The following is a 13376-nucleotide window of genomic DNA, read 5'->3' as shown; positions in this document are numbered from 1 at the left end:
ATGATCGTTGTTAAAATATAGTTATATACGTAGATGAAAATTTTCTAGTTTTCAAAATTATTCCTGACTGATCTATCGAAACGAACCGTAAATCAATTACTAATTGAATGCACAGATCAAATCTCCTTTTTCCTCGAAGCCACATGCATTTCACGTCCTATTTGATAATAATCACGTATGCTGCAGGGAATCTGGGTCCGTACATATACATGTACGAACATTGTAGGAATGCATACCAAACCAAGCACTACCGTATCTACATAACAAATGTGGAAACACATGATTGCACTGCACAATCGAAAAAGATCAGTTGATCATTCCGGAAAATATATCTTATACCGTAAAAATAAAGCGCTTTTTGAATGTTCTTTCTTAACTTTCCGAAATTTTTAATTCGTATTTCTCTTTATCGAACGAAATGGATTTATATCGGTAATAAATGTACAATTTGTACTTATATTTAAAGATTCCCCATCACTCATCCTCTCATGATTTATTTATCAAACCGTTTACGCATAGATTCGAATTTGAATATGTAAAGATCGCAGGTGTTGTGTGGTAAGCAATTATTCTACGATTGTGCGCGATGAGTTAACCATATCATCAATGACTCAGAGTAGTCGCTGGAGAATCAGGAATATATATATGAATATATATGTATATATCGTGAAATTGACCGTATAAATTGTGCATTCACGGGTTAATCTAAAGTTCCACATTCCAATCTACGTGTAACGCGATCAAATGTATTGTACCGTCACGAAAGAATCTATTCTAGTTTCAAGGAGTCAGTAAATAAGAAAAACGATGATCAGAACGAATAAACTAGCGAGAATCAAACGATACAATTAAGCCTCATCTTTCAATTTTCTGTGCTCTTACGCTCTTAAACGTAATAAACGTATCACATGAACGACTCGAAATGGGAACTCGTATCAAGTATCTCAATATTTGCTTAGTTTTTACTATTTTAGCATCGGTATAAAACAAAACGAACCACATCTAATTTTAACTTTAGTAAGTTTTTAAATAAATAATTTAATCTATAATTGTATTTCGGCCATTACTTTATATATTTCAGCAATATTCGCGTATCTTGCAATTGCAATTTGTCCTTATGCAATTTCATGTTTTTGTGAATATAAGCAGAGAAATGGGGATATACGTAAATAATGATTTATTTCACCCATCAAATATTATAACGAATACTTAGAAATTTCTATGGTTTCGTATATTATATGAATTCTCAGGACACTTCTACATTTTTAGATTCTCATTTAGTTATCAAAAATCGACTAAAACGTCTAGATACGATGGTGTATTTATAAAATGGCAAACAGTTTACCGATGCTACCCGATGTATACCCGTCGATTAGGTTGCATAGAAGCGTTGATCACGACAGAAGAAAATGGAAAGCGATGAACACGGAACGCGGACGAACCGACTAGAGAGACTGGACTTCTGGCCAAGTTCGAGTTATAATTAAGTCTGGTCTTTAAATTTTCCGCGCTCTCGCGATTCGTGTACACGAATCGCGGCAAGAGTATAGGGGTAGCTGGATGGCGTCTGGTGCGATGGAGGGGAGGTAAAGTAGGGGAAGAAGTAGCGAGGGTTTACGGTGGAGCAGATAGGTGTCGCGTAGCCGTGGAGGGGATGACGGGTGCGTGCGAGCGCACGAGCCCGCCAGTTCTTCGGTGAGGCTCGAAGAGGTCAGGTCGATTGTTGTCACTACTCCGCTCGAGGAAAACGCGACTCGTTTTGACACACGTACACACAGGTGCACAGCACGGTTCTTGTCCTTCGACTTGGTTGGTGTCGGTGCTCTCGGTAAAACGCGGTCGAGACGTGTCAACGTTGTTCTCGTTGCGTCGTCGCATGTTCGTGCTGATCCGTCGTGTGCAAGGGCGAGTCGCTCTCTCGTGATCTTTGTTCGTTGTTGTTGTGGCTGGGCTGTTTCTCCAGGGCCAAATGCGAACAGGTAGAAGATACATTCATCGATGAAAGACGAACGAGAGCAGAGGTTATGACGACTGTCATCGAGTGGATTATCGCCACTGCCGTTACAGTTTTGGAGAGATAAGCAACCACTGTGTGTGCGTCCGCGGCCTAGTGACCTGACCTTGAGTCGGCCCGACCAGGTGTGTATGTTAAATGCTTATATGTATATACGTATAGTCATGTAAGTGTAGATTCGCGAAGAAAACGACAAGCGTTGTTCGAAGCCAGCTGTGCATCGTTGCTTCTCTCCGTTTCCCCGATGCGTTGGCGTGTGTAACCTCGAGAGACGCGAATAGAGATAGAAAAGAGAGACACAATTCGGGATATAGTTCGCGCTATTACCGCAACACACATACTCGACCGCTTAACGTCGTATACACGTCGCGTCGTACACACGTCGTGTACAACTCCGGTTGCTTTGTTTGGATAAGAGGATTCTGGGCTGAGTGTTTGCCGGTTTGCATCGTTTCCCTCGATGTTTCTCTTGTGTACATGTCTCGCAATCGGGTATAACGTTGTCCTTCGATGTGACAGCTTTCGGGGCATGTATCGTGTTACGCAGGGGCACGCCAAGCCTAAATCGTTTTTCTTGCCGACATTTTGCAGCTAATTCCTACGAGGTCGCAAAAAACGATGATTGCGTATCGTTCGTAGATGTCTTCGATGTCTGTCTTGTTTACATCGCCTTTTTTTGCTCCTCGCCGTTTCTTGACGGTAAACGTGATTGATCGCTGTTAGTGCTGCTTTTTGATTCGTTGGTAAAATATAAGTTCGCAGTTTTTTAATCTGAGTCATTTCTTGGTTAAAATCTTCTTCGGGTAGAGAATAAAAAATTTTGTAGGTTAATGTTAGTTAGGTGGATTTTAAGGTTAAATCAGTTAAGTAAGGATAATATGTACAAGTGCAAGAACGTAATTAATTCCTAAGAAAATAAATCGAGTCGTCTTTGTTAGTTAATAGGTCAATTAAAGTTCTTTTAACAGTATATTCTACTATTTCTGAATATATTATATACAAAATCGTATTTTGGAACTCCTATAATTAACCAAGTTAATTTTCTTAATATTTGGAACGATAGATGGAATGTATTTTTTAGAACGATGAGCATGTTCAGAGTGATTTATCGTTAGAGACGTACGATTTAATTGACGAAATCGAAAATCTCATCTCACCGAAGGAAATGTGCGTAACGAACCCTAAACCGGTATCCCAGATCAAAGATATTTTTTCGTCATGGACGAATCACGGTCGATTAACGTTTCTCACGCATAGTGTGCTAATTTATTTGAAATATGTCAGCTCGTGCCTGTTGCTGTTGGTCCTTTGCTTGGAAATAAGGTTTCTTTTTACAAATAAATATTTTCTATTGTTATGTGTTTATGGTACATCTATGGTAACTGAGAAGTTAAAATAGAACGAATGACGTAAGCGAGGGAAGTGAAGATTTTTAACAAAATATACATTGTATTTGCTAATTTTAATACTTACGTCGTTTGTTACTGCGATGTAACTATATCTTTTTAAAAAGAAACTTTTACTTCGCTTACTCATCACCATTGTTGAGAGGAATAGAAAATTTTTATCAAATAAAACAGTCAATAATAGTAAAATATGGAAATGTTTATTTTTTTTTATATACAGTGGCAAGTTTAATTTAGACTCTAGGATAGGTTCGAATGTATCACAGTGAGACCGAAGTGAGTCGGTTTAAAAAGCAATCTATACTACTGCGATTCTGCCCTTCGTGAAAGATGTTCTCAAAGAATGCAATATCCGGTACATGCTACAAACTTATGTCAACCCAGAGTTCTAGTAGGAAAGGATATCTTCAAACTTATGTCGCGTGTGTGAGTTCTCAAATATAGAATAAATATTTCGTCGAAGTATCAGGATAAATTGGACGCGCAATATACCAAGCTCTGTGGTTCTTTTTATTATACGTATCGAATCGAGGTATTAAGTTAATTTTAGAAAAACTATTTTTTTCCGTGATAAATTCTATAGAATGATCGACGAGACAATATAAAATTTGTCTTAGCCGATAGAGCTTCCTGCAATTGTATCGAGTTTGAATTAATTAATTTAAGTTTCAATTAATAGAAAGGCGTAGAGAAATTTATTTATAGAGAAGTTTTTCTATAGAAAATTCTCCTGCGTTCTGTATCTTATATTTACATTTCGCGCAATTCCATTTTAATCGAATTCACCTTTAAATGTCGAATGTTGCGATTATTTTAGATTATTTTATAGAGAGTTAGGCACAAACTATCGCGGTTCTCTGGTAACTGCATGATTTCCATTCACCATGTTGAATAAAATGTTATTTTATTCGAGATTGTCGGCTCAATGGAAAAAGGCGTGGATAGAAAAACAAACGTTGAAATTCACTTTGTTACCACGTCGGTTGTAATTAGAACGCAAGCCGTCGACTTTTCTTCTAGTTCCTTTGTTTTCAACCCGTACGTAAGAAACCTGAGCAAAGTCGTTGAACTCGAAAAGCTGATGAGCTCGAGAAAGCGCAAGAAAATTCCTCGTCGTGCACGATTTCTTAAAAGTTTCCGGTCTCTGGTATTCTTAGGGCTCGTTGTTGTTCCGTTACGCTATAGAAATTCCCAAGAAAGGTTAACCGATGTTGGTTAACGACGAAGACCATCGTTCTTTGGAGCTACGCCAAAAATTTTATACGTTTCGTTTCTTCTAAAACTTGTTGAATTCAACCGTTCGACCTAATTATCTAGAATTGAATTAAACGACCACAGCTTTATCTAAATATGTAAATAACGATATTAATCCAGTCTATCGAAAACTTCCTTTTTCTCTTTGTATCACTATATTGCTTTCAGTCAATCCGAATTCCAAGAAAAATGTATTTTACGCGAAAAGGATTGGCGAAAGATGCGTCTGTTTTTCAAGCGTGAAAACACGACGCGGTTGTTGCGGGTAATATCACACGGATCGTGTTCGTGTGTTTCACACGGGCATCAACAAGGTAGAATCTGATTAGCGTACGTCGTTAAATCGACGAAAATCGGAGGTAGCGTTGTAAGAAAGGTAATTTCAAACCTGTGACTATCGCGCGTTCGCGAATCGCGTTTTTTTCATAGTTTTTCCACATTACAATTGCACGTAATCGGATTATCGATCCGATTACGAGACCGAGAACTGTAATTAGCATTACGTTCACATTTTATATACATGTTCGTACATTAAGCGGTAAATTTTACTTATCGCGATGCTACACCGCGTTTCGTGTAAACTTCGCATGTACCTTCGCCACCATAATTAGAGCATGATAACATTGATAGCAAGGGCTTCGCGTAATTAATTTTCTACCGGTTTTCATTAATTCTTTCCTCGTCGGATAGGTAGAATTTTAACCTTCTCTCAAATAGGCGTGTACATCGATTCTATATATTAATTTCTGTCGTTCTTTTCTTGTAATTCTGTTTTTCATATTGTTTTCTACGGATAATAAAAATAACGCTACAAATCCTAACTTATTCGTATGGATAACAAAAGAGAAACGTAGGTTTGCGATAGCAATACGTACTGTTTGCTTGTTCGCAAGAGAGCGTAAGTGAAAGAGGTCTGTCTATGGTCAGACACGCGTTGCTTTTGTCACAAATATCGTAGAAACAAATTTTATTACACGTACTTCCTAATTCTTCCATCGCGCTGTTAACGCGTGACAAATTTTGCATGTCCAGATGAAGTACTGGCAAAACTTATCCGAATTTCATCGAAATTATAATCCTCGTGATCGTTTCTTTTCTTTTTTTTTTTTAAGTTCGTGTTGCATGTTGTGTGCTCGTGCGATGTAAAACTCGTAATTGTGCAGGCAATTGACGCCAGAAACTTCGCCAGATTATACCTTTGACCCGTACCTGTGTTATTTTTATTTTTTCTTCCCTTTTTTGCTTTTCGTTGGCGAGATCGCGAGGTCTTCACGCGCGGCGCAATCTTTCTCCAACCGGGCAAGTTTATCGAGTAACCACAGGTGGTAATTTAGAGCGACAAGAGGTCGACAAACAGTAACGTCCAACGAATAGAAAAAATATGAACGCGTTCCTTCGACCAGCGAGACTGAGCAAGGTGCAGGCTGTTCGGCCAGTTCCCTACATAAATGTTTTGTTTACTCGTCTTCCTCGGTCAATATTGTCTTTCCCTCGTTCCTCCTGTTTTCCTCATATACACGGGACACGAGCATCGAATAGAAAGACTAGGAAACAAATCTACGATCGAAGTGGTTTTACATCTCTTTTATATCTTCTTCCTATTTCCATCACTCTCTTCGATTAAAAATATTGGATTAGTCAAAAATTTTCGAAATTTCAATTATCCATTTAATTACATGGTACTGTAGTATCGTGGACAAGAGGCCTAAGAATCGACTGAACCATAAACAGTGTTGCGAGAAAGCAGAGGTGCCGACAGGGCCATGAATGTGTCGTTGATCCTTCGATCGAATAATTTCGTGAAAAAGCCCTACATGACTCTGGCCACGAGCGGTTGCGGAACACGTGCGTGGTGGAGCTAAGACAAAAGGCAAAGGGATGCTAAGGAACATAGACGAATTAACAGTCAGTGTCGGTAGAGAAGCCAGAGAGTGAACCGAGAATTCAGGCAGAGAGTGTTGCTAGCGTTGTCGAGAGAGTGTGGTCCGCGTGAGAGAGAGCGTTGGATCCGTGGTGACGAGAGTTGCAAATTAACTATCTAGTTATCTTAATTATAGCACGCTGTTATATTTAGTTCGCGTTAAACAACCATCGTTCCCTGTTTAATCAACACCTGTACAATCCATTTATTACTAATAAATTAATTGTGGTATAACTTCCTACAGTACTGTTGTAAACAATAAGAAAAGAAAGATATTAAGTATACAGCTCACAGATAAATAATATTGTAGTATCGTAAATATAATAATAATTAGTTTATTAATAATAAATGGATTAAACAGAAAACAATGGTTACTTAACATGAACTAATTGTAACAACGTATTATATATTATATATACGTATATATACGTATATATACGTATATTAATTAACAACTCTCATTCACAACACAGATTCAACTCTCTCTCAGCAACGCTAACGACACTATCTCGACAACGCAATCCGCACTCTCTGGCTTCTCAACTCATACTGCCGTTAATTCGTTTATGTCTCTTAACAACCCTTTGTCTTTTCTCTGATATCTTTCGTTTAAGCCCCATCATACACACGCTCAGCAACCGCTCGTTTACAATTCGCACGACACCCCCCTAGGTCCCTCGTCCACGATGCTACAATATTTATCATCGTTCTCAATGCAAACACAAGATTGGTGAGACCGTCAATGTTTCAAGGCGATTATCGTATTCAAATTCATATTGTCTTCCAGTATTCTTGCGCGATTCGTACCACTAAAATCTTGTTCGCTTATCCCGAAGGAAGGTGGGCATTGAGACAGTCGTTGATATTTAACGAAAATATATTTTGAACGTTATCGGTCTCAGGTCTTAGCCTTTCGATGTTTCGTGGCGTATTTCGTAATACACATGCATGCATTATTTATATATGCAAGTTTCTTACGCAGCGTATACATACAACTTGCGGAATTCTGTCGAGCCAAAGTTTTTAACCGAACTCGCCCGGTTATCGTGCCAGAGATTCAAATCTAAACACGGTGGTTTTAAAAGGATCATTCCAGAGACCGTTGCAATTTACGGTGATTTTACGCTTTTCTTTTTCTTCCTTCGCAGAGTTTGTTTCTTTGAAATTAATTTAAAAGTTGATTATAGTCACGCGTGTTTTCGTTTGACCGCGGAAGGTTTCATAAGTGTTTCGCGGATCGTTCGTTCACGCTATATTCGTTGGTATTTCAATGTTAATGGTTGAATATTCATAGCATCCGTGAATTATGTTTATCATTGTTATTAAATGACTCAATTATCTTTGAGTTATGGTAGAACGAATTAAAACATCAGGATATCCTCCCTGTGAAACGTGTCATTGCGATAAGCAATTTCGCGAACTGTTTACCCTACGCTCCTTTAAATCATTCAGTATAAATTAGACTAATTACTGATAATGGCTGCTTTATGACCGATAAATGTTTTGCGCGGAGAATAACGAAAAACTAGCCAACTAACTAATAAATTGAAAACCATTCTAGAATCACGCTATCGTGTATTTTTTTATAAATAAAACTATGAACTTTACCGTGTTCTGCGAACATTATTCTGTATATTAATTACAACGTGAGTATAGTCTAGCTACGTATAGATCTGGTTTTCTATTTCAAACTCTAATTTAATACCGTAAAAGCACATTATCGATGTTTATAACTATTGAGATATGCATAATTTTATGTGCTAGACTAGATTAGCTGCGTAGTAGTGATACATGTATGCGAATATCAGTGTATAGAAGTATGCGTATGCGCGGAGTCTCGAAAACAAAGGAATGTAAACTGTTCAGTCGATTAAAAATCTGGTATGGAAGAAGACGAGACAAAGAAAATGCTGAGACGCGTGCAAGTGTGTATCGATGAATATCTTTGAAATCGTTTATCAAATAAATATACAGGGTGGTTGGTAACTGGTGGTACAAGAGGAAAAGGGGTGATTCTACGCGAAAAAAGAAGTCAAAAATATAGAATAAAAATTTTTTTTTAACTTTTTTTTTTATTTTTCCATTGAGACAACGATCTACAGTGAGATCCGTTATAACGTACCGCACGCGTACCGAGCGAAAATTCAAAGTCGTCTTTCTCGAAAACAAAGCCTCGAACGAAAAATTTTTATTCTATATTTTCGACTTCTTTTTTCGCGTAGAATCACCACCTTTCCGCTTGTATCACCAGTCACCAACCACCCCGTAGACCTATTCTAATATAAATTCTAAGTGTGAATTTAGTGTTCCTATACCATTGTTTCGGCTATTATCCAAAATTCTCAACAATAACTTTATAAGTTTGCAGAAGAAACAAGCTGTATTTAAATAATGTTAATAATACGATTGAATATCAAACTTGTATGGCATATATCGTATCGTATCTAACGATGGAAACTGCGAGAGCTTGAAAAGTGCTCTTCGATTCGGAGATTGAAACGAACAACCGGCAACGATGTTGAAGATCGAACTTGAAAGATAACTGATTTGGTCGAGCCGCTATCAAAGAGGAAAAATATTTTTAATTAATACAGCAAACATCGATACTCTTTTCAGGGCAAACGTAGCGATAATTCCATGCGTACTCTTCCACTCGAAACTTTTTAGTAGTTGCTATTGCCAAGTTTGATAACTCGGCTATATTCGGCCGAGCCTTATATACTGTTACGCCTCGTAGTTCGATTCTCACGCAAACGTGCCAAGCTTCAACACGTGGTTTACCTGGAACTAAACTGAGTTGACCGTATTACTTTATGTCTCGTCTCTTCCAAACGAAATCTCTACATTCGGTTATATCTTCGTATATGTAGCTTTCTATCTCTATACGAGTTTCCAGTTAAACCTGCAATTACAATTATATCGTTATATTTTAGCGAAATATCGATTTTCGATGTACCAGTTTCCCGTTCGTTATTCCGAAATCATATCTTACGATCGCTGATTTTAATTTGTATTTCCCATTCTTACAATTAGACGAATAATATTCTGTTAAATCTAACGCTATGCTTTTGTACCGCGCGACGTTGTTGTATCATGCTTGAATTTCATATTTCATTGTATGTCTTATTTGCATATTTAATTATATACAATATTACATTCGTTTGTACGTGTAATGTTTAAGTGGTTTAATTGCGTATACATATTAAGTATAATTCATTGTTTCTACCAAATCTATGCTTCCACGGATTATGTAAAATTCGACGATAAACGGAATATTGTCATAAACTGTGAGGTATGATATTCCAATAGAACAATACAGAATAATTTAACTTGATTCTCTTACTGAAACTGAGAATGTAAGTTTAACAGATATTTATTCGAGATTTATAAAGCCAGATAATGTATAAACTTCTGATTATTTCTTCGTGTTAATTGAATTTTAATATATCACGACAACGTGTATTATTTAAATCTCGAAGGTTTCGCAAGAAAACCACGTGGCGACGCTTTGGATGTTTTAAGATATACGTATTCTCTCTGGTTTATCGTGTTAAAATCGGCAAATATGAATAACCAGTAAATGGATGCAATGGGTGTAAACCGCTAAACCGCGAAACATAACGAAAACGAAAGCCTGTTATATCCATCTATCCGAAATACAGGGAAATTATCGTACAAACGTGGTAAAATTGTCAACTTGTCAAAGGTACGATTAAATTAACAAAACGGTCGAGCTCAATTAGTATTAAAATTGTACGTATACGTCGTCCTTTCGTTCTCGCGTTATCTCGATAAAATAACTAAGTAATGATTCTTCGTGGAATTTATTTTTATAAATTATTGTAAGATTTATTATTCGTATTTATTATTCGTCAACGGAAAATCTATACGCGAAAAGTGCCCCGTCTGATAAATATAGCGAGCGAAATGTAATTTTAAAAACAAATTGTAACTTCAACAAGTATCTAGGAATATTCAAACTTCGTAAGATGTTTCTTTGAAGGCTCGCTCGCGAACTTGCTCGATACGTGTCGCACGATCGCGACACTTTAGAAGTAACTTTGTTGCAATCGAGGATCGAAACTCGTCCTCGTGATACACGTTATACGATTATCTATGTCTTTTTGTCTCTGAACGTGCCCAGTGATGGAGGATATATTTCTCAGTTAAAGAGGCCGTACCTGAAGAATTTTAAGTTGAGTACCGGCGGCTTTTAATCGATCGATACTCGAAGCTACAGCATTTTTTTCAAGAGTAGTAAAATTACTCGAGTTGTATAGAAAATCTGAATGAAACGATCGTTTTAACCTTTTATCCTTTATATATCGATTTTCCCTAGCAAATTAAAATCGTTCGCGATCAATTGAAAGAATCGTAGTGTTTATCGTTGCCAGATTTACTTTTTCGTTTAACGTTTCAACTCTGTGATTGAGAGGTATATACAGAGGCGTATACCGCAGTATAAAAGGGTGTTTTAACGTGACGAACGATTTTTTAAGCATTTGCTTGAAATACCGTGTAACAGAAAGTGTCGCGAGTAAAAATTTATCAGAATTTGATTATGGCCATTTGTCGTACACTCGATACCGATAAATTCTGTTTCAAAACTTCTTTTTGTCACGTAATCCCGAACAGTTGAAAAATCGCGCGTCCCATTGGACGACTTTCTGTATTAAATACACGTCGTAATCAGTAGACCACGGATTCGTGTCTTTTTACAGAAAATTTAAAAGCACGAAATTGCACAGAAAAGTATATCGAATATAGTGATTTTACTTCTTCGATTGTATTCTTAAAAATCTGAATTTGCAGATAAATTCGCAGTTTGATAATCAGCGCGATACACGGAATTTCAATAAGTTAGCGATTTAAGCATTTGCTTGAAATACCGTGTAACAGAAAGTGTCGCGAGCAAAAATTTATCAGAATTTAATTATGGCCATTTGTCGTACACTCGATACCGATAAATTCTGTTTCAAAACTTCTTTTTGTCACGTAATCCCGAACAGTTGAAAAATCGAGCGTCCCATTGGACGACTTTCTGTATTAAATACACGTCGTAATCAGTAGACCACGGATTCGTGTCTTTGTACAGAAAATTTAAAAGCGCGAAATTGCACAGAAAAGTATATCGAATATAGTGATTTTACTTCTTCGATTGTATTCTTAAAAATCTGAATTTGCAGATAAATTCGCAGTTTGATAATCAGCGCGTTACACGGAATCTCAATAAGTTAGCAATCTTTCAGCATAATACGATTCAGTATAATATGATTATGCGATAGCGTATTACCTCAAACGAATGGAATATTTTCCCTCGGTATTACGTTTTCGTCCGCTGAAAACTAACGAAGGTACTTGAAGCGTGTCCTTTGAAATGTACTTTGCCAACTCGTAGAATTTAGAACGTAGGTACATACGTGTAGATGATCGCGAGGCAAGAAGCTGCTCCATGAATTTCTGTATTCCAGCCAGTACGGCCAGGTTGACAGCGTAGAAAAACGATCCCCTAACCAGGTGACAAAGTGTGCTGACGTTGCCAGCGGGAATACCCGCGGCTACTAGTTGCAGTGCCAGTACCTTTGGCTAGCACGCTGCTTGGAACGAAATAGCCGTGGAGATGGCGAACTCGGGCCGCGTACTTTCGAAGGGTCATTAAAACTGTCTCTTGGATGCCTCTTGGGCTCTGCTTCACGGCTAAAGTCTACTCGAGTACCACCTATCTCGCCAGATGAAAAGCTTTCGATTTATTTCGCGTACCGTTCGATATCGTTTCGTGTCGTCGTGTTTCTCAAACGCATCGTCCGTTTTCCAGCATCGATCGCGATTTCCATTATCGGTTGGTTTATCGGGCCAATCGGCTTTCTTTGTCGACTTGTTTAATCCCTGAACGTGCTCTTCCATCCAACCGATTATAGATGCGCGATTTTTTCTTCGGCAGAATTGTTTCCCAGCTATCCTTTGTGACTTTAACGTTGTATTTCACGGTTTTTCATAGATACAATAAGTTGTAGAGCGTAAGCTCGTAAACGCGAAAACGTGACTGTTTATTAGTGCAGGAAATGTGTTAAAAATGATTGGTTGGCTGTGCTCGTGTGTCACACGGGCGCGAGTGTTAACGGGTTAAGTAATTGGACCATCGAAAATAGCATGAGGTTTCAATGTTCTTTTTCAATCGTGCCATTCGTCAAAATCGACAGGAAAATCGTTCGAATAGAGATCCGTTGATTTCATCGGCTTTGTAAGTTGACATAGAATAAAACCGATCGATGTTTTCTGCAATGTGGTATGATTTCGAATATGATCCGACCCAGTTGATTAACGAGGCAATTTAAAGGAGAGCGTTCTAACTTTCTATGTCGGAATTGTAGAGTCCATAAAAGGTATAGAGTAATTGTAAAATGAACCTTTTACGATTGCGGCCAATTAGCGAGAGGCAATTAAAGGAGAGTACCCCAACATACTACGGCTCGTCATAGAGCTGTATCTGTCCCTTATTTACTTAGATATACAGGGTGGTTGGTAACTGGTGGCACAAGCGGAAAGGGGGTGATTGTACGCGAAAAAAGAAGTCGAAAATATAGAATAAAAATTTCTTTTTTTAATTTTTTTCTTTTTTTTTTAATTTTTCCATCGAGACAACGATCTACAGTGAGATCCGTTATAATGAGACGCGATAAAGTGCACGCGTACCGAGCGAAAATTCAAAGTCGATTTTCTCGAAAACAAAGCCTCAAAGGAAAAATTTTTATTCTATAGTTTCGACTTCTTTTTTCGCGTA

General features: G+C 37.7%; 1 protein-coding gene across 3 annotated transcripts in view; it reads left to right on the top strand.

Annotated features, from left to right (window-relative positions):
• The first annotated feature begins 1636 nt into the window (after positions 1-1636).
• Positions 1637-13376, top strand: part of LOC126864619 (heparan sulfate glucosamine 3-O-sulfotransferase 5) — a 189091-nt gene continuing 177351 nt past the window's right edge. For all 3 annotated transcript variants that reach the window (XR_007689255.1, XR_007689254.1, XM_050616140.1), the window contains exon 1: positions 1637-2139. The gene's annotated coding sequence lies outside the window, so the exon portion shown is untranslated. The remainder of the gene's footprint in view (positions 2140-13376) is intronic.

The sequence above is a fragment of the Bombus huntii genome, chromosome 4, assembly GCF_024542735.1.
Source record: "Bombus huntii isolate Logan2020A chromosome 4, iyBomHunt1.1, whole genome shotgun sequence".
NCBI lineage: Eukaryota > Metazoa > Arthropoda > Insecta > Hymenoptera > Apidae > Bombus > Bombus huntii.
Note: the sequence above shows the minus strand (reverse complement) of the source record. Positions and strands in the feature narration are given on the sequence as shown.